Source organism: Nicotiana sylvestris, chromosome 9 (assembly GCF_000393655.2).
Source record: "Nicotiana sylvestris chromosome 9, ASM39365v2, whole genome shotgun sequence".
NCBI lineage: Eukaryota > Viridiplantae > Streptophyta > Magnoliopsida > Solanales > Solanaceae > Nicotiana > Nicotiana sylvestris.
The window spans coordinates 139648224-139675106 of record NC_091065.1 but is presented as its reverse complement, the minus strand read 5'-3'; positions in this window follow the sequence as shown (position 1 = coordinate 139675106).

The following is a 26883-nucleotide window of genomic DNA, read 5'->3' as shown; positions in this document are numbered from 1 at the left end:
ACGTCCCCCTTGTATTCACATTAAAATCCTCCCCTAAAAAACCCGATTGGGACAAAACCCGAGCGAGGGAAAAATAGTACGACTTGGGTGGCGTCTTTTTTCAGAAGTAGTTTTCCCCCCCTTCCAGTTATTTTGTAGTAGTTTTCCTTTCATTGTTTCTAATTGGAGCGCTCCTTTGCTTGTTGCTGCTGTGATTTTATATTGCCCGTCCGAGTTTGTTCCCAATTTCCCTTCATTCGGGTCTTTTGCCACTTGTGTTTTGGCTTTTAGCACGTAGTCCCCAACTCTAAGTGTCGTACTTTGGCCTTCTTGTTATAGTACCTTTCTGCTTGTTGTTTTTGGGCCACCATTCTTATGTGTGCCATATCCTTTCATTCTTCGACCTTATCCAAGTCTTGTAATCTGCTCTCGTTATTTCTTGGTCCACTCTCATTGGAGCATCTTAGGTTAGGTTCTCCGACATCAACGGGTATGACTGTGTCAGTGTCGTAGACCAGTGAATACAGGGTCTCACCCGTGTTGGTTTTCGGCATTGTGCGGTAGGCTCATAACACCTCCGGTAGCAGTTCCGGCCATAGCCCTTTGGCGTCCTTGAGCTTTTTCTTTAATATGTTGGATTCCGTTTGTCTGTTGCCGTCAGGGTGATATGGTGTGGAGAGTATTCGCTTGATGTACCATTTTTTGAAGAACTCAATCGTCTTTTTCTCGATGAACTCGGGTCCGCTGTTGCAACTGATTTCTTTGGGGATGCCGAAGAGGCATATGATGTTTTTCCAGATGAAACCGATGACTTCTTGTTCGCGTATTTGAGAGAATGCACTTGCTTCCACCCATTTGGAAAAGCATTCAGTTAAAACCAAAAGGAAGTGTATCTTACATTGCCCTGCTAGGAGGGGTCCGGCGATATCCATCCCCCATTTTATAAAAGACCATGGAGAAGTGACGGAATGTAGGAGTTCTCTCGCCTGGTGTATCATAGGGGCGTATTTCTTGCATTGCTCACATTTCTTGACGTACTCTGTGGCCTCTTTTTTCATAGTAGGCTAGTAGTATCCTCCACGAATAAGACACCTAACGAGGGCTCGGTTGCTTGTATGGGCACCGTAGTGGCCTTCGTGTACCTCTTCGAGCACACGCCTTGTCTAATTTGGTCCAAGGCATTTGGCTAATGGGCCGCCGAACATCCTTTAGTAAAGGTCGTGGTTTATGAGGCTGTATCTGGCCGCTTGTATTTGGAGCTTTTTTGATTCTTTTTTTATCTTGTAGGAGTGTTCCTTCCTGCAGATATGATATGATGCAATTACGCCAGTCCCAAGTTAACTTTATAGAATGTACCTTGACTTGGTCTATTGATGAGTGGAGGAGGGCGAGCACGTTCTCCTTGGTGATGTTTTTAGTTGCTGCTGCTAGGTTGGCGAGACCGTCTGCTTTGATATTTTGTGCTCGGGGTATTTGGTCGAGTCGGCATTCATCAAATTCTAGCAGCAGCTTGTGGATGTTGGTCTAGTATTTCTACAACCTCGGTTCCTTAATCTGGAAAGTCCCAGTAACTTGATTTACAGTAAGTTGAGAGTTGCAGCGGAGGATGACTCGCCGAGCACCATATTTGAGGGCCAATTTTAGTCCTGCAATTACGGCCACATACTCGGCCTCATTGTTAGTAATTTCAGGGCATCGTATAGATTGGCGAATTACTTCGCCCATTGTGACTTCGAATATGAGTCCCAGTCCTGATACCGACGCATTGGACACGCCGTCGGTGTAGAGGACCCAGAGGTTGGGTCATTCAGATGAAGTGCAAAGCGCTTCTTGCTCGACTTTGTGCAGTATCTTTGCACTAAAGTCGGGGATGTAATCGGGGAGCACTTGCGACTTTATTGCGGTTCACGGTTGATATGTTATATCATGCTCGCTCAATTTTATGGCCTATTTGTCCAACCTTCTCGATAATTTGGGTTTGTGCAGGATACTCCTTAGAGGAAACGTTGTCACCACCTTTTTGGGGTGGCACTGAAAATATAGTCTAAGCTTTCGTGAAGCTATGACTAAGGCAAGAGCCAAGTTTTCAAGGTAAGGGTACCTTGTTTCGGTGTCAATTAAGATTTTACTGATATAATAAATTAGAGATTGCGTACATTAGTTTTATTGGACTAGAACTGCAGTTACCACGACTTCGGATACAGCTAGGTAGACTAGGAGGCACTCACCTGGATCTGCCTTGGCGAGTAAGGGTGGTGAAGACAAGTATGCTTTTAGTTTCCTTAGGGTGTTGACACATTCTGAATTCTACTAAAGTCCATTGTATTTCCTTAATACATTAAAGAATTTATACCATCTATCTGATGACCGTGAGATGAACCTCGACAAGGCGGCTATCCATCCCATTAATTTTTATACCTGTTTTTTTGCTGGTTAATGTTTTGGGTATTCCTTTGATGGCCTTAGTCTGTTATGGGTTGACCTCGATGCCTCTTTGTGATACCAGGAAATCGAGGAACTTACCTGAGCTTACGCCGAAGGTGCATTTTTTGGGGTTCAGTTTCATGCCGTACCATCTTAATATGTCGAAGTATTGCTTCAGATGATCGATATGATCTTCTTTCCTTTTCGACTTAACCAACATGTCATCAATGTAGACTTCCATTGTTTTACCGAGTTGGTTTTTGAACATTTTGGTGACCAATCTATGATACGTCGCCCCTGCATTCTTTAATCCGGATGGCATATCCTTATAGCAGTACGTTCCTTGGTTAGTGATGAAAGTGGTTTTCTCCTGGTCTTCTTCTTCCATGAGGATCTGGTTGTAACCTGAGTAGGCATCCAAGAAGCTTAGCAACTTATGCCCAGTTGTTGTGTCAATGAGTTGGTTGATCTGTGGAAGTGGAAAAGAATCTTTTGGACATGCCTTGTTTAAGTCTGTGAAATCTACACACATCCGTAACTTTCCATTTTTTCTTTTTCACCATGACCACATTGGCGACCCATTGAGGGTATTTTGACTCTTGGACGAAGCCATTTGCGAGCAGCTTATCGACTTCTTCACTGACGGCTTCGTTGATCGCGACATTAAACTTCCTTCTTATTTTCCTTATTGGTAGGTATAGGGGGTCGACATTTAGCTTGTGTGTGGCGATATCCTTTGGGATACCTGGCATATCTATAAGGGAGAAGGCAAACAGATCGGCATGGTCAGTCAAGAACTTATGAAACTTATCTGGTTCCGAGAGGTTGTGCCCGATATAAGCCTTTTTTGTACTGTCGTTTCCATCTAGTAGGACGGGATCAAGATTTTCTATCGTTGACTTGGATGCTTCCACGATGTCAGGGTTACTGATAGCTGATACGCTCAAATTACATTTGATACGCTCAAATTAAACTTTAATTAAATAGTGCAAGGCGGTCAGTGTCAAATATAATAACCCAACAAGCTTGGGGTCGAATCCCATAGGGAATAGGTGTGAAAAGGTTACTCGAGTAGTGTGCTGCTTGACTTAGGTCGTAATTCTATTCCGTTAATTGTAACCAAGAGTATGATATGACTGTGATTTGAAGAGATAACTAATTGTAACGTTGAGAATGTATAATTTGAGTAAAGAAACCAAGGTTGTGTCCCCTTCAATGAAATGTAATGCTATCGGTGTTAATATGATATTTTTCTAATGGAAGGTTCTTTGATATGAAAATGATTTCTAAATGACTACCCAATATTTTCCAATAGTTGGATAGTATTTCCTCTATATGATTTTTTCAAATATAAAAGAGTTGCAATTAAGAGCAATCAATTTTGCCAAATAAAACACACTTATTCCAAAGCGATTCTATTAAACAAGGTTTAAAGCCTTGAGTCTATGATATTTACTTCTATCAAACTCTAACTCACTTTTTCAAGTAAAGAAAGAGTTTAATGGCACTTGTTAATGTTTGCAACCACCAACAATAAATGAAGAATGAGAAATAAATATATATCAACCAACCATTATATATATATTCAATGTTAAACACCCATTTAGGGTCCACAACCTTAGTATTTAAAGCTAGATACTCATGCTAAAATACAAAAAGATGTTTATATTAAATGCCATAAAGCTTACAAAGTGCAAGATTCTTCACTCCTAAAGCTTTCAAAAGAGTGGAATATTCAAAGGTTGGAATGTAGCTCAAAAACCAGACAAGATGCCTCCACAAAACCCCAATAAATCTATTTATGATGGGCTAAAACTCAGGACTAATTTCGGACAACAATGCCCCTCCAGGTTAATTATGCGACCGTATTTCTGTCGCATAACAAACATGCGGTCCGCATTTTCGTCAAAGCCATCACATCTTCGAAACCCTAGTTCCCAGGTAGTCGTCGCATTTTTGTTATGTGGTCTGCATTTTTGATTTGCGACCGCATAATGTTATCGCATTTCAGAGATCAGCAACTTCTACAAGGGTTTTGCGATCCATTATGCGGCCCACAAACCTATTATGCAGTCGCATAATGGACCGCATTTCTTGCGCTTGAATTTGGCTAAACAGACTGTTGGACTTTGTGGTCCCTCTGAGCACTATGCGGTCCGCATGTTGGATTTGTGATAGCATTTTGCCTTTTTCATGTCCTTTTGCGGCTTTTTGATTTTATTTCCATGTTCTTGGTTCCTTTAGCCTCATCTACTGCAAAACATTAAAATTACATAAGTATAAAAGATAATTGCATTTAAAATGAGCTAATCTAAGCAATTAAATGTGCCCAAATTCTCCGTCACATCAATAGTGTCTGTCCGAACGTCAAGCTTGGCTCCTGATATCGCTGATTGCTATGCTTTCGCATTTTCCCTTTTGAGTTGTTGGGTGTGGGCGCAATCTTGGGCGATGCGATAACATTCTTGTGCGGTGCGTTGCTCGCCTCGAATGCTGAATACTCCCCATGGGGTAGGAAATTTGATCACTTGATAGAGACTGGAAAGGACTGCTCGCATGGCTTGTATCTACGAGCGCTTTATGATGGCGTTGTAGGTTGTTTCCTTGTTCATGACGTAAAACGTCATTTCAAAGGTTACTCCTCTGGCTAGGATGGGTAGCACTATCTCTTCAGAAGTCTGTTCAACTGCATTATTAAAATCTGTTAGCGTTATTCAGCGCGGTATTATTTTGTCTTCGAGTCTCATCTGTACGAGGACTCGAGGATGGATAATACACGTGCCGCTCCCATAATCTACCATTATTCTTTTTACATCAGTATCTGCAATACGTAGAGCGATAACAAGAGCATCAAAGTGAGGGAAAGACAAACCGTCAGCATCTGACTTATCGAAAATGATACTGTCTTCAAGGTCATCATACCGTTCATGGGTGATTGTTCATTTGAGTTTATGTGTGGTGGTGAACTTGACATGATGGATTGTTGTGCCATTGCCCTCCTCGATGATCATTGTATAGTGCGAGCAGGAGAAGGCGATTTTGGAGGTCCTTGGGGCTGTTCGCATCCGCGGGCGAAGTTAGCCCGTTCTCGATTGCATAGCAACTCTTTTAGGTGTCCCTAGCTTAGCATTCACACTACCTCCTATCACAGTCCTATGCAATCTTTAGTTTTGTGACCCCTTTCTTGGTGAAATTCGCATAAACCGCTCGACTTCCAAGTGCTGGGGTCTGATCTCATCTTTTTCTGCTATTGCACCTTTGTACCGAGTTTCTCTAGTGCGTACACTATTTCTGAAGGAGAAACACAAATATTGTGAGCAAATAGGAGTGGAGGCATACCTATCTCATGTCGATATGGTACTGTATGTCGAGGATGAGCATCTGTATGCCATAGTGGAGGCAGGGCAGACATCCTGATGTAACGCTAATGTCTTTCTTGGCCGAGGCGGGTCCCCAACTGATCTTTTTGACCGTCGTTGTGACGATCTTTCCTTGCTTCAATTTGAAGTGACGTCAGCCGTTGGGTCGGACCGTTGAGGTCGTCCTCGTCGGCTCGTACCTCGGTGTAGTAGGCGTTATGGATTTCTTCCCAAGTAGTTGGGGGGGGGTTATTTCATGAGCATGCTTAGCAATTTTTTGGTCGCTCTCGACCCGATCCTGTTTAGTCCGTTCTGGAAAGCTACTACTGCCATTCCCTCTGACGCATTCGGCAAGCTCATCCTCACCTTGTTGAACCGAGCTAAGAAGTCCCTGAGTCCCTCGCCGTGCATCTATCTTACAACAAATATATCATTTACCCTAGCTTCTGCCTTTTTGGCTCCTGCATAGGCGGTGACAAATTTGTCTGCCATTTCCTCGAAGGTTGCTATCGAGCGTGCCGACAGTTGAGAGTACCATGTCAAGGCTCCCCCTATTAGGGTTTTCCCGAACTTTTCAATAGCACCGATGGTACCTGCTCTTTTGAAATATCGTTACCTTTTACAGCTGTGACATAGTGGATGATATGATCTTCTGGATCAGTAGTACCATCATATATCATTAAGTATTGCGACATTTTGAAGGTCTTTTGAATGACGTAGGGGGACGCTTCTTCACTGTATGGTTTCTCGATGAATCGACCAACATCGCATTTTGGCAATCTGGTATTTTGTCAACCCTCTATTGGTGTTCCTTCATTTGGTCACGTAGTACCTTATTCTCATTTTCCATCTCCTCCATTTTCTTTAAAACAGATACAAGCGTATCAGTACCTACATCATTAGTGACATGAGTGTTCCCTGTATGGGGGACATCTTACTCATCAGCATTTATCGTGATATATGCATGTGCAACATTCCTATTATCCCTTTGGGTTGGTTTATTAAGTATGGTGTTCAGAGTACTTATTAGCCATTCTTCCAGCAGTCTTCTTACTGCCGGTGGTGCCTCTCCTATTGCAGATGCGGAGGCTTCCTTCTTGCGCGAAGCAGCTATGCTTTCGTATAGGGGAGGTGAAGCGTCTCCCCTAGGTGTGGTGTTCGGTGTCTCTTTTTCATTATCTTCTCTGATGTCTTCGTTGATGGTGTTCAGGAGGTTGGTTGTGATGCCTACTATTGTTTTTTGCCTTGCATCTCATTTCCCTGCCATTGTTAATTTGTGCAGAGCTAGGAAGAGGTGATTATCCCTTTCAAGGGTCTAGATGAGACTAAAATCTTAGCTAAATAAATTTCCACAAACGGCGTCAAATTATTTAACCAAAATATATTGAAACCTTTTTGATTAAATCAACTAATGAAGACGAAGAGGTAAATCTCAGCAAAGCATAATAAAATCTAGAATAAAAGATGCATGGGATGAACAAGATGAATAATGCTTCTTAATATGTCGAAACCAAACGATTAAGCATAAATATAATAACTTCGAATGTAGAGAAATATTGTAATGGATGCTACTGAACAAGATCAAAAATTGATGTGTGGATTCCAGAACTGTAATAAGCAAAAGTTGTCTTTTTGTATTCACTTTTCGATCCCCTTTTAGAAAGTCTTCTCCCTCTATTTATAAGGGACAATCCCTTCTTCAACCCTAAAAAGTATAACATAAAGAATATTCGAAAAGCATATTCCTACTGTCTCCCATTGCACCTACATTACTACAAATGTTGTGCGTTTACTAACCGATGTCAGTCGTCACCCTCTAAATTGACCAAAGGACTGCTGCATCTTAAGGGCCTCGTCCCTCACCGTACTCGTCAGTGGTCGTGGTCGTCCAAATTTGGACCTATACAACTACAAAAATAGGTGAGTTTGCAGAGGTTTAATTGCGGCGCTTATTGTAACCTGCATAATCGATATAAGAATGGCAAACAGTGTGGGACGGTGCGGATGCGGGGGGGGGGAGGTTCTCTCTTAACCCGCAAAATTTTAACCCGCTCCACCCTGCATAGCTCTTCTAACCCCCATCCCCCCCGCCCCAAACCACACCATACCCACATCGCCCCGCCCTACAACTTTTTTTTTCCTTTTCAATCTGTCTTATTTTATTTTTGCGATCAATGAATGCGGGATCAACACTGAAGAGACTGACCGTCACATGTGTGTAATGTGTCTTCTTTACCATCTTACTACCATCTCTCTTACAACCTCTAAACCGTAACGAAGCTAGGATTTAAAATTTAAGAATTCAAAGTATAATCTTTGTAAGTTATTAAGTTTTTAATTAATAATTCGTATATTTTAAATTTCTTATTAATAATATATGTCAATCAGAAGTAGCAAGTAACTTTCATATTTTTTGTTATTGTTCAAGTTTTTAATCTATATTTTCATATAGTTACTCTAGAGATTTGTATTATATTTATTCATCAAGTGACTTAATTGTTTTTGTCATAATGGAAGAACATTAATTTATAGTGTACGAGGTTGGATTTGTTAAAATTAAAAATCTTTTACTCCTTTTTAGTTATGTAAAAAAGAGTGTTTAAACTCACACACGCAACCGCACCTGCAAAAAAATTACTTTTCTTTTAGATTAAACTCGTACCGTACACCAGCACCGTACTGCATATGTATAAACACCCCCTCCCCCCGCCGCACACCAGCACCGCTCCATTTCCATCCCTAAATTTATATCGATTTATGGAGGTTTATACATTCCCCCAAATATATTTGATTTACCGGGCTCTATAACCTCCGCCACCCTTAAAAAAAGCGAGTATTAACACCATGTTTTCCCTTATTTTTTTAATCCTTTCCCTCTTTTGTTTTCAAACTCCTTTCTCATTTTCAGCTACCCTTCTTTCTCCCCTCGCTCACATGCATTCATGAAAGAGAAGTCCACTCACCCATGTCCATTTTCTCACTTGAAAAAAATTAACATTTAAGTTAAACCCACTAAGATTAAAAAAAAAAGATGAACACAATGAAAAAGATTCACAAAGGAGAAGAGGCGAAGTAATTTCAGATACAACCAAAAGCATTTTTCTACCCTCAGACTTCAGATCTATGGTAATTCCTCTTCCCCATTCCTTGATTTTGATTTTCTATCTTTCTTTCTTCTTGCATATGTGTTTTAAATTTATTTTCTATGTTAATTTGTGTTTTCTCTTTATTGATTTTTCTCTTTCTTTCATCTTGATGTTTTTCGATTCTCTACTAAAACTAACATAAATATTGGCAGAATTAATGTATTTTGAAGAAGGATATAATACTCTCTGTGGGAATCGACATGTAAGTCTTCTTTCTCTTTATGCATTACATATTTTAAGCTGTAAAATCTATTTTTTTGGGTATTTTTGTATGTTAATTTCTGTGATTTGAGCCTTCTTAATTGATATATATCTGCTTGCATGTATATTTTAGAAATCTTAGAGACCTTCAGGGAAGAAGCAATTGAAAAATTTATCTGTAAGGATTTATTAGCTTGTTATTCCTCTTTTTGCTATGTGTTGTGTTTGCATCAATCTTAAGGTACTACATTAGAACTGTTCAAAAAGCACAACTAAAGTAAAAACACTCAGTCATAGTGTTGAAAACTCCCTCTGTTCTAATTTATGTGAACTATTTCTTTTTTGGTCCGTTCAAAAAAGAATGACCCCTTTTTAAATTTAGAAACTGCATACCTTTAAAATTGGATAACAATTAAACTTATAATGTGGTTTTAAGGACACATGATTTCACCTAATATCAATTGATAAATGTAAAGATTAGTAATAGAAATTAACAATAAGCAAATCAGTGTTGAAATGTAATTCAGCCCTCGAACTACGATGTCCTCGAGCTGGTCAGTACTAAATAGATAAGAAATAAGCAAGCTGATGAACAAGAATATAAATTAAGGAGAAAGTGTTATATTTCTTTTATATCTCAGATTGTCAGGTGTCTATAAGATTATTAGAACCCTCTTTATATAGTAGAGTAATCCTATCTCTGGTACAATTCTAATTACGGAAATAAATCCCCCGATTAGCTAAATAATCGCCCTTAAATTGATCTATTTTGAGATTTCTGCCATGATCTTCGAGCAATCACGGATATCTCACCTTTTTGTTATTGTACTTTCCTCGATGTATGCCTCATTTGGTTTCGATCGCTACTAGCCTCGATCTTGACAGATGTGACGACCCGGCCGGTCGTCTTAAGAATTAAAGCCCCGATTCCTTATTAACTTATTTCCCCGAGTTTTTTCTATTATTTTGACTTGCCGAGATGTTTAGTTTTGAGTTTCAGAGAGTTTTGGAATACTTAGTCCCTAAATGAGAGCTTAAGTATCAAAAAGTCGACCATAGTTAGAACAGTGTGAAGATGGCCTCAGAATGGAAATCTGATGGTTCCGTTAGCTTTGTTAGGTGATTTCAAGCTTAGGGGCGTGTTCGGATTGTATTTTGGAGGTCCGTAGCTAATTTAGGATTGAAACACCGAAAGTTAAATTTTTGAAGTTTCCGGCCCGATAATGAGATTTTGATCTGAGGGTCGGAATGGAATTCCAGAAGTTGAAGTAGCTTCATAGTGTTGAATTTGACGTGTATGCAAAATTTCAGGTCATTCGGACAAGGTGTGATGGACATTTTGATTGAAAGATTATTTTGAGAATTTTGGAGTTCTTAGGTTTGAATCCGTGGTTAATTCGAGGTTTTGATATTATTTTAGGTGTTTTAAGGATTGGTACAAGGTTGGATAGTGGTTTATGACTTGTTGGTGCCTTTGGTTGAGGTCCTGGAGGCCTCGGAATGATTTCAGATGGTTGACAGAAAGATTTTGGAATTTAAGTTGCAGCTTCAGCTGCTGGTTCTGTCATAACTGCACCTGCGGTTTGGGTTCTGCAGGTGCGGCACCGCAGAAGTGGCTAAGTGTCCGCAAAAGTGAAATTTGGCCATTTCTTTAGGAACCACAAATGCGGGTAGTCCACCGCAGAAGCGGTACCGCACCTGCGGAAGGGTAACCGCAGATGTGGAAATGGGTCTTTAAGTGAAAGTCGCAGATGCGACCTAAGCTCCGCAGAAGCGGGATTGCAGATGCAGTCCCAGGGCCGCAAATGCGGAAATCGCTGGGCAAAACATATAAATTCTTGCATTCACGAAATTAGCCATTTTTCATCTTTTTCAAAATGGGAAGAAAACTTGGGGAGCACTTTTCAAGAGAGATTCTCATAGGAGTTTATTGGGGTAAGGTCTTTGGTCCCTAACCTCGTTGTTGGAATGATTTTTATCAATTTAAGCATGAAAAATTAAGGAAAATCAGTGGTAATTGGGGGTTTAGGGCTTAACTAATTGGAGGCATTCGAGTGATGATTTGAGGGACCATTTAAGGTCCGATTTTGATGCTTTTCGTATGGCTGAACTCGTGAGAGTGTGAGGATTCTGGAAATATAAATTTTACCCGGTTCTAAGATGTGGGACCAAGGGGCGTTTTGGTCATTTTACATAATTTTGCGTATTAGCTTAGAATTTAATTGTACAATCAGTTACTTGAAGTGTTATTTATATTATAAAATTTAATTGGATAGAATTGGGCCATTTGGAGTCGAGTACTCGTGGCAAGAACGTGGTCTCAAGTTGATTTTGAGCCGGTTCGAGGTAAGTGGCTTGTCTAACCTTGTGCGGGGGACCTTCTTTTCAGGATATGATATATTTAATAATTGAAATGCCTTGTATGTGAGGTGACGAGTGCGTACTTGAGCTAATTACTGAAAATCCGGTTTTACTTTAAGTATTTCAACTGAGTTCCTTTTTCCCATTTTATTCTACTTGCAAATTTAGCCTGTTGTTAGTTAAAAAAACATGTTTAGTTGACTTAATTGCCTATTTGCTTAAACTGCCTCAATTGTATTTGTGAAGCATGTTGGACTATAATTTACTATTTACTTAGTACGAAATTTAGCAATTGTTGAGTACTCTTGCGTTGCTGCTGTGTGTTTTTAATTTGGAACTACGGGACGGCATCCCGGGAGATCCCCTGTACGTATTTGTGATATGGACTGAGGTGCGGGATACTAGGAGATCCCTGGCATGTATATTGAGGATACCAAGAGATCCCTAGCATATATTGAGAATACCAAGAGATCCTCGGGATACCAAGAGATCCCCAACATATATTGAGGATACCAAGAGATCCTCGGGATACCAAGAGAATCCCCTGTATACATAGAGGATACCAAGAGATCCTCGGTTATCATCCTTGTTATGAGTGGTACTTCGTTATGGTTTGCCTTTATCTCTCTTTCCGTTATTGTACTCTTATTATCCTGTATATATTCTTACTGTAGATTCTCAATTGTACTGCTTATCTTATCCTATCATCTTTATATTTATTAAATCTCAGTAGGGCCCTGACCTTCCTCGTCACTACCCAACCGAGGTTAGGCTTGGCACTTAGTAAGTACCGGTGTGGTGTACTCATGCCCCTTCTGCGCATGTTTTTCATGTGCAGATCCAGGTACTGCTACTCAAGCCTACCATACTTGAGGGAGACGACTGCTTTAATGACTTCGAGGTACATTTGCCGCGTCCGCAGACCGAAGAGTCCCTTTCTATTCCTCCTTTTAGTATTTAGTCCTTCTGTATTATTCTGTTCTTATTAGATATTCCGGATTTAGAGTTATGTAGTATTTTTCTTAGCTTGTGATTCGTGGGTTTTCGGGTCTTGGATTTATGTATTTATAGTGAGAGTTAAACACGGTGTATGCCGAGCGGCACATTTAAACATTGTTACTGCTTTATTTCTGTTTTAAATTGTTTTACTTCCGCAAATTTTGGTTTTTCATCCGCAATTTAGGCATACCTAGTCGTAGAGACTAGGTGCCGTCATGATGGTTCATGGAGGGCGAACCAGGGTCATGACAAGTTGGTATTAGAGCCCTAGGTTCATAGGAGTCATGGATCACAAACCGGTTTATTAGAGTCTCACTGATTGGTACAGATACATCTGTACATATCTAGAGAGGCTATGTAACTGTTAGGAATAATTTCCATTTCCTTTGATTTCCTTATCGTGCGATATTTTGACATCACAATTCTAAACTTCTATCTTATATTCTCTCACATATGGTGAGGATACGTGCTACCCGAGATGATCAGGCACCCGCGACCCCTACTGCAGCCATTAGAGGCCGAGGTTGGGGTAGAGGCCGAGGACGCGCATATGGTGCAGCTAGAGCACCTACGAGAGTTGCCGCCGAGGTACCACCCGCAGTTAGAACTGGAGTCCAAGCACCTGACATGCCTATCGCTACTACTAATCCAGCACTTCAGGAGACTCTGGCGCAGTTCATGAGCATGTATACTACCTTGGCTTAGGCGGGGTTGCTTCCCCTTGCTGCAACCACATCCCAGGCCAGTGGAAGAGCACAGGCTCCCACCGCCCGTACTTCTGAGTAGCGAGTGCATGTTGAGCAGGTCCCTGAGATTATTCCTGTGCCGCCTATAGTGCCAGTTCAACCTGAGGACAGGGCAGCGACTTCTGAGGATGAGCAACTGAGGCTTGAGAGGATCAAGAAGTACAAGCCTCCTGTATTCACTGGTCTAGCATCGGACGATGATCTAGGATTTCTAGATGAGTATTACCGCATTCTTCGTACCATGGGTATATCAGGATCGAGTGGGGTTTCCTTCACTACTTTCCAGCTTCGAGGGGCCGCCTATGAGTGGTGGTGCACCTATGAGTTAGAGAGTCCAGATGAGGCTACTTTACTGAGTTGGACTCAATTTTCAGATTTGTTCCTGAGGGAGTATGTTCCATAGAGCCTCAGGAAAGCGTGGCGCGTAGAGTTTGAGCATTTGCGTCGTGCTATGACTGTCTTAGATTATGCAGCCCGTTACACCATCTTTGCCAGACATGCCCCAACCTTGGTTTCTACTGACCGCGAGAGGGTTCGCCGGTTTATTGAGGGCCTTATTCCCAACATCAGATCTACCATGGCTCGTGAGTTGGAGATGGATATTTCATATCAGCAAGTGGTGAACATTGCTAGGAGGATTAAGTGTATGCATGTTAGGGAGAGAGAGGAGAGGGAGGCCAAGAGGTCTCGAGAGTAGGGCCATTTCTTTGGTGCCCGTGCTCCAGTTGCAGGTCGTCATGATAGGGGTTATATGATTCGCCCTATTCATTTAGCTCTTCCAGTAGCCAGTAGTGCTCAAGCTCCTCCTAGGCCTCAGGTGCCTTATTATACACCACCGGTATCTAGCACGCCTCCTGTGGGGGGTGCTTTCAGAGGTTCGTCCAGCAGACTTGGCCCGAGCTAGTCACAACCACCACGTCCTCCCAAAGCTTGTTTTGAGTGTTGTGATACATGCCACGTGGTGAGGGATTGCCCTAGACTTGGGAGGAGTGCACCTCCACAGACGTTTTAGCCATAGCGTGCCCCGCAGAGTTCCTAGGCTATGATTACATCTCCAGTTGCTACCCCACCTGCTTATCCAGCTAGATGTGGAGGCCGGGGAGGTAGAGGTCACCCTAGAGGGGGAGGCCAGGCCAGGTACTATGCCCTTCCTGCCCGTACCGAGGCTGTTGCCTTCGATTGTGTCATCACAGGTATTATATTGGTTTGTCACAGAGATGCATCGGTTCTATTCGATCCAGGCTTTACTTACTCTTATGTGTCTTCTTATTTTGCACTGCATTTGGGTGTACCTCGGGATTCTTTGAGTTCCCCTGTTTATGTTTCTACTCCTATGGGAGATTCTCTTATTGTGGATCGATTTATCGGTCGTGTTTGGTTACTTTTCGTGGTTTTGAGACTAGAGCCGATATATTGTTATTCAGCATGGTTGATTTTGATATTATCTTGGGCATGGACTGGTTGTCGCCCCATTATGGGCATGGACTGGTTGTCTCCCCATTATGCTATTCTTGATTGTCACGCCAAAATTGTGACGCTGGCCATGCCAGGTCTATCGCGTGTTGAGTGGAGGGGTACTTTAGATCACACTCCCAGTAGAGTCATTTCTTTTCTTAAAGCTCAGCATATGGTTGAGAAGGGGCGTGACGCGTATCTAGCTTAAGTGAGAGATGTCAGTATTGATACCCAATTAGTTGATTCAGTCCCAGTAGTACGGGATTTTCCCGATGTGTTTCCAGCTGACCTTCCGGGCATGCCGCATGATAGAGTCATTGATTTTGGTATTGATCTGTTGCCGGGCACTCAGCCCATTTCTATTCCTCCATATTGTATGGCTCATCCTGAGTTGAAGGAGTTGAAGGATCAGTTACAGAAATTGCTTGATAAGGATTTTATTCGGCCTAGTGTATCACCTTGGGGTGATCCTGTCTTGTTTGTGAAGAAAAAGGATGGTTCCATGCGTATGTGCATTGATTATCACCGATTGAACAAGGTTACGGTGAAGAACCACTATCCTTTGCCTCGTATTGATGATCTGTTTGACCAGCTTCAGGGTGCATGGGTGTTTTCTAAGATTGAATTGCGCTCAAGTTACAATCAATTGAAGATTCGGGATCCAGATATCCCGAAGACTTCTTTCAGGACTCGGTATGGTCACTACGAGTTCCTTGTTATGTCATTTGGGCTGACCAATGCCCCAACATCCTTTATGCATTTGATGCACAGTGTGTTTTGGCCGTATCTTGACTCGTTCGTCATTGTCTTTATTGATGATATTTTGGTGTATTCCCAGAGTCGGGAAGATCATGAGCAGCACCTAGGACTGTGCTTCAAACATTGAGAGAGAATAAGTTATATGCTAAGTTCTCAAAATGTGAGTTTTGGTTGGATTCAATGGTGTTCTTCGGCCACGTAGTATTGAGTGAGGGTATTCAGGTAGATCCGAAGAAGATAGAGGCCATGCAGAGTTGGCCCAGACCATCCTCAGCTATAGAGATCCGCTGTTTCCTTGGCTTGGCGGGCTACTACCGTCATTTTTGGAGTGGTTTTTATCGATTGCAGCCCCTATGACCAGGTTGACCTAGAAGGGTGCTCTATTTCAGTAGACGGAGGAGTGTGAGGTGAGCTTTCAGAAGCTCAAGACATCTTTGACCACAACCCCAATTTTGATACTGCCTACAGGTTCAGGGTCTTATACGATCAATTATAATGCCTCGAGGATTGGCCTCGGAGCGGTGTTGATGTAGGACGGTAGGGTGATTGCCTACACGTCCAGACAGTTGAAGATACATGAGAAGAACTGCCCTGTTCATGACCTTGAGTTAGCTGCCATTGTTCATGCCTTGAAGATTTGGTGCCATTATTTATATGGGGTTTCTTGTGAGATTTATACTAACTATTGGAGCTTGCAGCATTTGTTCAAGCAAAAGGATCTAAATTTGTGCCAGAGGTGGTGGTTGGAGTTGCTGAAGGATTATGACATCACTATTTTGTATCACTCGGGCAAGGGCAATGTGGTGGCCGATGCTTTGAGTCGCCAAGTAGAGAGTTTGGGAAGTTTACCAGCATTGGAGAGGCCTATGGCGATGGATGTTCAGGCCTTAGCCAGCCAGTTTGTGAGATTGGATCTTTCGGAGCCCAGTCGGGTTCTAGCTTGCGTGGTTTCTCGGTATTTCTTTATTTGATCGTATTAGGGAGCGACAGTATGATGACCCTCATTTGCTTGTCATCAAGGACAAGGTTCAACATGGTGATGCCAGAGATGTGACTATTGGTGATGATGGGGTATTGAGGATGTAGGGTCGAATTTGTGTGCCCAATGTTGATGGGCTATGAGAGTTGATTCTGGAGGAGGCCCCTAGTTCGCGGTATTCCATCTATCCGGGTGCCGCGAAGATGTATCAGGATTTGAGGCAGCACTATTGGTGGAGGCGGATGAAGAAAGATATAATTGGATTCATAGCTCGATGTCTCAACTGTCAGCAAGTGAAGTATGAGCACCAGAGACCAGGTGGGTTGCTTCAGCAAATAGAGATTCCGGAGTGGAAGTGGGAGCGGATCACCATGGACTTTGTAGTTGGGCTCCCACGGACTTTGAGGAAGTTTGATGCTATTTGGGTGATTGTGGATCGGCTGACCAAGTTCGCTCATTTCATTCCTATGTGTACTATTTATTCCTCAGAGCAGTTAGCGGTGATTTATATCCCGGAGGTTCTTAGTCTGCATGGTATTCCAGTGTCCATCATTTCAGATAGAGGTACTCAGTCCACATCACGGTTCTGGAGGGTCGTTCAACATGAGTTGGGTACTAGGGTAGAGTTGAGTACAACATTTCACCCTCAAATGGACGGACAGTCCGAGCGCACTATTCAGATTCTTGAGGATATGCTCCGTGAAGGTTCGTGATGTTTCCTATATGGTTGGAGAGCGGGTTCTACTTCGGGTTTCGCCTATAAAGGGCGTTATGAGATTTGGGAAGAAAGGGAAGTTGAGTCCGAGGTTATTGGCCCTTTTAAGATATTGAGGCGTGTTGGAGAGGTTGCTTATGATCTTGCCTTACCTCCCAGTTTGGTAGGAGTTCATCCGGTATTTCATGTTTCGATGCTCCGGAGGTATCACGGTGATCCGTCGCACGTGTTGGATTTCAGTTCTGTCCAGTTGGACAAGTATCTATCCTATGTTGAGGATCCAGTGGCAATATTAGACAGACAAGGTAGGAAGCTGAGGTCAAAGAACATTGCATCAGTAAAGGTTCAATGGTAGGGCCAGCCGGTCAAGGAGGTGACCTGGGAGATCGAGCAGGATATATGCAGCCACTAACCTCATCTTTTCATTACTTCAGGTACGTCTCTATGCTCGTTCGAGGACGAACGAATGTTTAAGTGTAGGAGGATGTGACGACCCGGCCGGTCGCCTTAATAATTAACACCCTGATCCCCTATTAACTGCTTTCCCCGAGTTTATTTCTGCTATTTTGATTTGTCGGGATATTCAGTTTTGAGTTCGGAGAGTTTTGGGACACTTGGTCCCTAAATGAGAGCTTAAGTGTTAGAAAGTCGACCGTAGTCGGAACATTGTGAAGACAGCCTCGGAATGGAAATTGGATGGTTCCGCTAGCTTCGTTGGGTGATTTTGGGCTTAGGGGCTATCACACCTCCTCTTTACTACACCTGGAAGGGTATAAGGGAGTTTTTCCAATTAAAGGACAACCAAAACGGGATTTATTTCAATTAAAATTCAGAGTCGCCACTTGGGATGGTTTAATGGTGTCCCAAGTCACCGGCTGAAGTCCCGAATCGAGGAAAAGATTGGCTCTGTATTACAGTCCGCAAGCAAGAAATCCAGGTAAAGGAATTTTGTTAACCCGGGAGAAGGTGTTAGGCATTCCCGAGTTCCGTGGTTCTAGCACGGTCGCTCAACTATTATTATTGGCCTATTTATCTGATTTAAAACATTTTTGAACCTATGTGCATTTTAACTTTAAAACCACTTTAATTAATTTTAGGGAGATTTCAACGTCATCTAAAACACGTCTTTGGGCCATGCCACATGAAATACACCCACAGTCCGAGACACGTTTTATTTAACATTGTTGAGATTTGGATTTGGGTCACATAAATGCGCACCCGAGTTTAGGAAGGTAAATTATTAAAGTAACGCACCTAAAGCAACTACGCGTTTGCAACTTTGCGAGGGCCAAGAAAATTCGCTAAACGGCATGCTCGATTTCTAAGGATGAACAAGATTAATTAAAACGAGGGCCATGCAATTGAGATTTTTGAGGGCCACAAATTATGATTTGTCTAATGTGGCTCGCCTCCAATTCATTTAGAGAACTTAATTAATTGCAGAAGAAAAGAAACCCCAGGAGTTCAACATATACTCAATGTTAAATCCCGAACTGAATTTGCTATTAACAACCAAACAAACGAGGGAATTGGGCTAGCGAAACTCAGCAGGCCCAAAATATGCTATTTTGATTTTTACAAGTCTCTTCGAATTCAAGCCCATGAGAGGAGCCCAGGCCTCAATGAAATCACTCCTAATACTGGGCTCGTGGATCGAATTCACGTAGGCACGGGCAGCATTGAATTAAAGCCAATTTTCAACAACACATATTTTATGCTAAGATGAATTACAATTCAAGATAAACTACAATTAAAACCTGAATTAATCAGTATTAACACACTATATGTATTAGCTAGGAAACTTTATCCATTAATCAACACTAACCATATTGAGAACTCAAAGACTTATGCCTGACTACAAGAAATGTCGAGGTGAACAAGTACCTAGACTATTCTTTAACACATGTTAATTTTGGCATTAACAACCCATCCTACTGATGATAAAACCAGATGCATTTCACAATCAACAAAACATTACTTAATTTTAATACTGAACCACAGAGTTTCCATAAACAATTCCAACGAACAATTCATGTGATCAAACATAAACATAAATGTAAGATGCAAGACTCAAATTATTAGCTCGAATATCAACAACACTCACTAAATTCCAATCATAACAGTCCCAACACACAAGTATTTGAGAAGGAGTTCATCTAATCTAGAATTAAAATAACAAAACCAAAGTTCAAGCATCTTCCTAAAATATACAGCATAAGTCATGACTGAATACAATAATGTCCAGGTATTCAAGATAATTTAGACAACAAAATACATGAACAAATCATTTAAAATCAGAGGCCATTTTATTCACTATCTAAATCAACTACATGGCTTCCCTTTACATCGCATATGCTACTCAAATGCTGAAGCATACCTGGAAAATGAGAGGAAGTAAGAAATGTGAGATCAGTAGCCAAGCCGCAGCAGTCACAGCTATGAAATAGTGCCCATAACCAATCAAACAGTAACTAAACAACAAAATTTAGAATAGAGCTTTCAGAACCCCCAAATTCAAACCATTTCTCAACTCAAGTGCAGAATATGAAACTTTTAGAGATTTTAGCTAATGAAAAAGATCAGAAAGACCCACTTAATACAGAATTTGATCAATTTTTATCAAGGAAAAGTGATGGAAAATCACTGCAGTTTCAGAACTTCAGCCGTTTTTGGTTTTTTGGATTTTCTATCTCTTAAAGTCTCTAAGCTCTCCTTTCTCTATCTTTGTACCCTATCTCTCTGTATTCTTCAGTATCCAGTCTCTATTCCTTGTTTCTCAGTGTGTTGTTTCCTTAAATAGGCAATGGGAAATGCCTTTTGGATTCATAGAGTGCCCTTTCAACATTTAAAAATTCGATTCCACTCAATTCTTAAGGTTTTAGTTTATTCAGTAGTGAAATCTAAACCCTACCTCTATAGAACCTTCTTAATTAGGTGACTACTTTAAACTTATAATAATCCATTCTTATCAACATAATTAAACAAGAAGTTAAACCAAATTATTGAAACAATCCCAATTACTCTGACTAAGTGATTAAACGAGATAAAATTTCACAGTCTTAAAACAAGCTGATATCCCAATTATACGAAACAAATCCACAAAACCAATCTTAAAGAAACAATAGTGAATATAAATAATTTATACCAAAGAACTGATCGAATTTCAATTGAAATTGACCAGAAAAGAAAAAGAGACGAGGAAGAAGAATAATCAAAAAAATACTAATGATAATAATCGTAAAAAATAGGAATGAACTCACCCTGCACTCGAACTTTCAACTGATAATCCAGTTTGGTCCCCAAATAATGTCAATCATTTGTTCTTTGCCAATAACTAATGAACAACATTATTTTGTGACCAAACCATCCTGAATACTTGAGAAAACTTGAAGGAGTAGTCTTGCATATCTGAATTTGGCTTTGGGCTTTTATGGATCGAACCCTAGATTTGAAATTCGAAGGGTTCAGGCCATGTTCGAGAGAAACAGAGCAAGGATTTGGGAAGAAGGGGTCTTGATGATCATGGGGTGTAACTTTGGAGGTGTTTGGAGGCGGCACCACCACCGGAAGGTGGTGGGGAATGGTGGCGACTGCTAGGGTTCATCCCTTTAAATCAAAATTCGAGAAATTTCAAGGATGCTCGAAGGAAGTGAAGTTGGGATTTGAGAAGAGGAAGTTGTTGTGGTTCTGGGGTGTATTTTTAGTAGTGAACAGAACCGGTGACGCCACCCTAAGGTGGTAAGGGTATAGCGGCGGCTGGTCTCTAGGGTTTGGGTGAGGGAGACGAGAGATGAGATGGAGGGGATTCTGAGGGGGCGGGTCCGTTTGGGTAATTATATACTATGGGTGGAATTGGATCCAGGTCGTTCGATTAAACGAGATCAATGACTTGGATTATTTGATTAACTTGAATGGTGTTGTTTATTAGGATTAGAGGCTGGATCAGGTTTAGGGGGAAACGGTTCAGGGTCGGGTTAAATGGGTAATGGGTTAAGTCCTGGCCGTTGGATGTGGGGAATGGATGGTTGAGATTGGTTGACACTGAAACGAAGTCGTTTGAGTCATCTCTGAGGTCTGAATTGAACGGACCGGGTATGGCATGGGTTTTGGGCTGGTTTTGGCTGGGTATTAGGTGTATTTGATTTGTGCTTGGTGATTAAATTGAATTGGCCCAAGAATTCCTTTCCCTTTCTATTTATTTCCAAACTATTTTCTTCTCAAAATTAATTTAAATCCTAAATTGTTCCCTAAACCAAATTATTCCACCAAATTAACTTAATTATCTCTAGATAATAATTAACCCAATTAATTAAGTACCAAATCAAAGGAAAACTACTAAAATTCAAGACTAAAAATAAAATAAAAACAAGAATAAACTTTTTTTGTGATCTTTTTTCATTTTTATAAAACACCCAATTATTAATTAATTTAAAAATGTCAAATTAAATCCTAAATGCAATTACAATATATTTTTGTATTTTTCATTACTAAAAATGAACAGGCACAAACAATATTCAGATAATAACAGAAAATGACACTAAAATCCACAAAAATCGCAAATAATGGAAAAATTATTTTGTTTTGAAATTTTTGGGAATAATTCGTATAGGGAAAAAATTACGTGCTCACAGCTACCCCTCTTTGCTCGGAAACATGAAGAGTTTTCGTGCAAAGATAAAGTAAGCGGATACGAGCGATTTTTGCCCGTTTGAATATTCTGTGGGAAGTATTTTTGAAAGGTTTGACCGAACCTCTACTTCAAAGGTCTCCTACATATCACTGGCTATAAAGGAATCAAGTCAATGTAGTTCGGGAAGTTTTGGTAGCTGGGACTACCATGAAGCTGTGGTTTTACTGTTGTTGTTGCTACTGTTACTGCCTATTGATCTCCTTATTACACCATGACAAAATAAAGAAGCTAGACTAAGCTTATAATCTATGCTTTACAATGATTTATTTTCAAACATGGTCTTTGTGACTGTTGTTGCCTTCGTTGACTTGTATTTCCCTATAGAAGTTCCTTTATTGCTGACTTGAATTGTGTTTTTGAGATGCTTTCCCTCTCCTCCACGTGGGCACCTCGTTGCTAAACCTTTAGACGTCTTCCTTTGACCATTGTTGCCTATCCATGTTCTCCAGGAAGGCCCCTGATTGCTTGGACTTGAATAGCTTCCTCCCTTCGTTCTATAGGCAGCCTCCTGATTACTGGAACTTGAATTGCACTGCCTCCCTTGATTTCCAGGTGGGTTCCTGATTACCAAAACTTGAACTGCTTTCTATTCTTTGAAATTAGTGTTGTCCTTCCCTGTTCTTCAGATGGGCATCTGATTTCCAAAACTTGGGTTATGTTCCCTTGTTCTCCTGGTGGGCTCGTGACTGCTTGACCTGAGTTGTATTCCCTTGCTCTCCAGGTGGGCGCCTGATTGCTGAAACTTTAACTGTTGTCCCTTGTTCTCTAGGTGGATGCCTGATTACTGAATCTTCAACTTCTTTTCCTTGTTCTCCAGGTGGACGCCTGATTGCTTGATTTGAACAGTTTCTCCTTGTTCTCCAGGTGGATGCCTGATTGCTGAAGCTTGAATTGCATTCCCTTGTTCTTCAGGTGGGCTCCTGACTGCCGGGTCTTTAACATGCTTTTCCTTGTTCTCCAGGTGGACGCTTGATTGCTGATACTTTAACTATTGTTCCTTGTTCTCCAGGTGGACGCTTGATTGCCGATATTTCAACCGTTATTCCTTGTTCTTCAGGTGGACGCCTGATTGCTGATATTTCAACTGTCTTTCCTTGTTCTCCAGGTGGACGCCTGATTGCTGATATTTTAACCGTCTTTCTTTAATCTCCAGGTGGACGCCTGATTGCTGAATCATGGTCCATCTTCTTCTTGAAACTACTTTTCTTTGACTTGTTCTCCCTCGTTCCTACAGGTGGGCGCCTGATTACCAATACTTGTGCCAATCTTCCTTGAAACTTGATATGTTTTCCCTTGTTCTCCAAGTGGGCCCCTGATTACTTGGTCATGCTCTGCTTTTTATCTTTAATATCCATGTTGTTCTTCCCTGTTCTTCAGACGAGCATCTAACTTCGGCAAAATAGACAAAACAAAAGAAAATTTTCTGTGCCAGTTTGGTAACCGGGCGCATCTGTGAGAGTTAATTGAATCAGTTTACCAAATATCTGTAACAATCCGTAAGTTATATCCCATTATCCAGGAGGGTCCTGAAAATCTCTAGTAAGTTTCCAAAGCTACATTATATTTTTTAGAGGTATGAGTTCCGTCGAATCTTGTTATCTAAGACAGTCTTAAAGCTACATCCCATTATCCAGGAGGGTCCCGAAATTTCGAATTAAAGCTTATCTTACGAATGGCAATTTCAATGCTAAATTGTACTCTCTTATAACAACAATTACTTATCTAATGGAATGCTTAAAGTTACGTCCCATTATTCAGGTGGGTCCTGAAAACTCTTATGCGAACTTTGAAGCCAACTTATATTCCTTTTGGTGCACATTTGTCCTATATTTACTACTTATGATTGTTTTGGATTTTAACCTAGGTCCCATTTTCCAGGAGGGTCCTGAAGATCTCCAATTGAGTCTTGCCTTAAAAATGAAAAATTCAAACCAACATATATTTTCACAAAGTAGAGATTATGCTAGATATTGTACTCATGAATATTTCGAATTAAAACTAAGTCCCATTATCCAGGAGGGTCTTGAAATTTTCAAATTAAATCCCATTATCTAGGAGGGTCCTGAAAATCTAAATCAAACCTTATCTTAAGAACGACAATTTTTAAGGTTGAATTGTACTTTCCTATAGCAGAACGTATGCTAAATCTTGTCATTTAATGAAATCTTAAAGCTAGGTCCCATTATTTAGGAGGGTCCTGACAACTCCTAATTGAATCCTATCTCAAGAATGAAAACTTTGAAACCAACTTATATTCCTTTGGGGTACATTTATGCTAGATCTTACTACTCATGATTATTTTAGATCTTAAACTAAGTCTCATTTTCCAGGAGGGTCCTGAGAATTCTGCGATCAAACCTACATGGTACTTGCTTTCCTTACAGGGTGCTTCCTGAAACAAATGCCATTTTTGCCCCTGTTTCAAATCAAAGAAAATCTTGTCAGTTTAAAATGTGGTGGTTAGTTGTGGCATTCTTGCTGGGGATGGTTTTCTCTTTGCCATGCTTTGCTTCGACTGACTGTCTTGAACTGGTCGAGAATTGTTTTGACCTCCCGACTGATCCTCAACTACAGGATCCCCAACTGTTGTTTTTCACTTCTGACCCTTTTATTCGAAACCATACATCTGCCACGACATCACTGAACCATTCCACCGATTTAACCTTTGCTCACACTTTATGTCCCACTTTTTATCATACTATCTCTAGCATGTCCTAGCCACATTTTGCTTTGTGCAATTTTGAGTCTGGTAGTACACTTTGACATTCCTTCTTATTTGTTGAATTAAGGCTAACCTTGGAAGAGCTTTAGAGGAGTAAAATTAACAACGATGAAATGTAACGATTTTGAGAATTAAGAATAAAGAAGAAAATCCAAATTTGGATGACCATTGGAGATACGAAAAGAAACTTATCTGAGTGGAGTCACTGGCACCAATGATCATGGTATGCATTTTGGATTAATTAGCCCAGTATTTTTAACCAATCTCCTTTCCAATTGTTTTACTTTGTGCTCCAAGATTTCCACAACCTAATTTTTACTTTACGCCAACTTACGGACCTTGTTCGACTTATAGTGCCCTGAAGGGTTTTCACCAACAAACCTCTCTCATTTGTTTATTCCTCAATTCCTTGTCTCCTTATGGTGCCCACGAAGGTTTTCACCGATAAGACTCTCTCATTTTTACTTTATCTTAGCTTTCGTCGCCTCATGGTGTCCATGTGGGTTTTCAACAATAAGACTCTCCTTTCCAATTGTTTTACTTTGTGCTCCAACATTTCCATAACCTAATTTTTACTTTCCGCCAACTTACGGACCTTGTTCGACTTGTAGTGCCCTGAAGGGTTTTCACCAACAAACCTCTCTCATTTGTTTATTCCTCAATTCCTTGTCGCCTTATGGTTCCCGTGAATGTTTTCACCGATAAGACTCTCTCATTTTTACTTTATCTTAGCTTTCGTCGCCTCATGGTGTCCATGTGGGTTTTCAACAATAAGACTCTCTCATTTTTTGATTTCTCTTGCTTAAACCGGAGTGTTGCCCCTGATATGAATTCTCTTTACTTGTTTGATTTGGCATCTCTCAAAGACTGATCGGGAGGTCTTTCTTTGGACAGACATGTGGGTTCTTGGATATGTTTGGAAAGAAAAGGGTATTGAAAGGCTCAAAGCATCTTAAATGGGTTAGAATTACAACCTTTGGAATCAGATTTCTTATCACAATCACAACTTCTGGCCCAGTTTTTTGCTTGGGGATCTTTTGATCTTTTATTTTACTATGACCGAGTCGTGAGGCTACCTATGTATCCTTAATAGGAATAAGGTCAAACGTAGTTCACACCTGAATTTCCTTGTTATACTTTCACTTTTCACTTCTTTTCTTCTCTCTTTTTTCTTTTCTTTCTTTTCTCTCTTTTTCGTTTTTGATTCCAAAAGAGGGGTATGAAAGAAATAAATAAGGCTCAAAAGGGGGAACAAAAGGATAAAGTGTTTAGATAGCAGAACAAATTGCCTTCGTCATTTCAATCTTCGAAATAATGCCAAATTCAAACAATCAACAATTATAGCGAAGAAATTATACATAATATCTCTTGACTACATCAAAATTTATAGCCATGTCTATGCATTTTCCTTCGATATCTATTAAACATAAAGCACCATTGGATAATACTCTGGTTACAATGAATGGCCCTTGCCAATTCGGGGCGAACTTGCCTTTTGCTTCAGCCTGATGTAGAAGGATATGTTTTAACACTTACTGACCCACTTCAAACTTCCGGGGACGCACCTTTTTGTTGTATGCTCTTACCATTCTCTTTTGATATAACTGGCCATGACACACTGCTGCCAATCTTTTTTCATCAATCAAGTTCAACTACTCCAAACGGGTTTTGACCCACTCATCATCATCAATCTCAGCCTTAGCGACAATCCTAAGGGATGGGATTTCAACTTCTACAGGTATTACTACTTCAGTGCCATATACCAACAAATAAGGAGTTGCACCTACTGAAGTACGGACAGTAGTGCGATAACCCAACAACGCAAATGGTAATTTTTCGTGCCATTGTCTCGAACCTTCTACCATTTTCCAAAATATCTTCTTTATGTTTTTGTTGGCTGCCTCGACTGCTCCATTTGCCTTGGGACGATATGGGGTGGAATTGCGGTGTGTAATCTTAAATTGTTGACATAACTCTTTCATCAAATTACTGTTAAGATTAGCACCATTATCCATGATGATCACCTTTGGGATTCCGAATCGACAGATGATATTTGACTGAACAAAATCAACCACTACTTTCTTGGTTGCAGACTTGAAAGTTTTAGCCTCAACCCACTTGGTAAAATAATCAACGGCCACCAGAATGAACCTGTGTCCGTTGGATGCTGCTGGTTCAATTGGTCTAATGCCATCCATGCCCCAAGCAACGAAGGGCCATGGTGCTGACATTGTGTGCAATTTCGATGGTGGAGAATGAATTAAATCTCCATGTACTTGGCACTTATGACATTTGCGCACAAAATTGATACAATCTCGCTCCATGGTGAGCCAATAATAACCTGCTCG